Source organism: Pollicipes pollicipes, unplaced genomic scaffold, assembly GCF_011947565.3.
Source record: "Pollicipes pollicipes isolate AB1234 unplaced genomic scaffold, Ppol_2.1 Scaffold_7247;HRSCAF=8697_pilon_pilon_pilon, whole genome shotgun sequence".
Lineage (NCBI taxonomy): Eukaryota > Metazoa > Arthropoda > Thecostraca > Pollicipedomorpha > Pollicipedidae > Pollicipes > Pollicipes pollicipes.
In genome coordinates this window covers 135286-136652 of record NW_023597045.1, presented here as the reverse complement: position 1 = coordinate 136652, position 1367 = coordinate 135286, and the positions used below count along the sequence as shown (strand labels likewise).

At 55.7% G+C, this 1367-nt stretch overlaps 1 long non-coding RNA gene across 1 annotated transcript; it reads left to right on the top strand.

Moving 5' to 3' along the window:
• Window positions 1–353: 353 nt before the first annotated feature.
• On the top strand, window positions 354–1367 carry LOC119110904 (uncharacterized). The gene is made up of 3 exons (XR_005095573.1): window positions 354–373; window positions 768–897; window positions 1147–1367. It is a non-coding gene; the product is annotated as an uncharacterized LOC119110904 (long non-coding RNA).

Below are 1367 nucleotides of genomic sequence, written 5' to 3'. Positions count from 1 at the left end.
CGCCGGACGGGACCGGAGGCACCGCCGAGCCGCCGAGCCGTGGCGCCAGAGAATCTTACCGCTGCCAATACCGGCCGGACGGCGCGGAGATTCCCTGTCTGAACACGGCCCTCCGGCGGTGGGGTGGCCGCACACCCCACGCGCGAACCGCCCGCCCTCCGCCGCCGCTATATAACCGGCGTGCCAGCGGCGAGAAAGGTACAGACGGCCCACCGGCCCGAGCAACGGCGCACAGCGGCTAGAGCAGCGCAGCACCACCGACCGCAAACGTCGGCCAACATGATCAAGTTCGCAGTTCTGCTGGTTTCTCGGGGCGCAGCTCTGCTTGGCTCAACAGTACCCGAGGTACTTCCAAGTTCCCCGTTTGGAAAAGGTGAGTGCTGCAGCGTTCGGATGACTTCGTCAGCTTCTATTTGCATACGGAAGTTACAAATCGGGGCGCCGCTAAAGCCACTCGCCAACAGTTCAAGACATCTCAGCAATTTGTCGTCTGCTTAGCAATCATGTAACTATAGCAGAATAGTACCACCAAGGTATGATCTGCTATCGGCAGTTTGATATTCTTCGCTTTGCTGTTCTGCAATGTTTCTATGCGTGATGGTTCAGCTTTTGTGACGGACTCCTACCGAGATACAGTAACGCTTCAATGTCCTGGCAGTTTGGGACGCAGGGCGTCGCAGTGCCATCGTTTTGCATCACGGTGCCGAGGTGGGGGGTGGCGAGGCGACCAGTGGCATGGTCTGACTGTGGCACTGGTCTGCTTGCAGGTGATGAGTGCGAGGACCACCAGATCGGCAAGAGATTCCCCGTGGGTGCTGTGTGGACCAGCCCTAACTCGGGCTGCAAGCAGAGCCACTGCATCAAGGAGAACGGTACTCTTTACATCGACCGCTTCCAGTAAGCACCCTCAAGCACATCGGCTACGACGAGGCAGTCCATCTCAATAGTGTTTGTTCGAGCTGTGGTAACAAGCGTTAGAAGGCTTGCAGAGCATGTCTGGCATATAGATATCAGTTCATGTTTTAACATGATCCAAGGGTAAAATTTGGCCCTGGGAATGGTTCAGTGTTCTGAAGACCGATTTTTTGGTCTTTGAGAAGTGGATACCACTATGGGAAATAACAGATGATTTTCTTCTTTTTGCAGGTGCCCGTCGGTCAGGAAGCGGGTGGATTACAAGAAGCTGAAGGCGGACAATCTGTTCTGCAGGCTGGCCTGGGTAGACCGCAGGAAGGCGTTTCCGGACTGCTGTCCCCGCCTTGTGTGTAAACGCTACGTTAAGGGCAAGCTGGTCGCTCTCCCTGAGGACGAGTATCCTTTGCTCTGAATGCAGTCCATTGCTTGCGGAAAACGCATGGTAAACATGA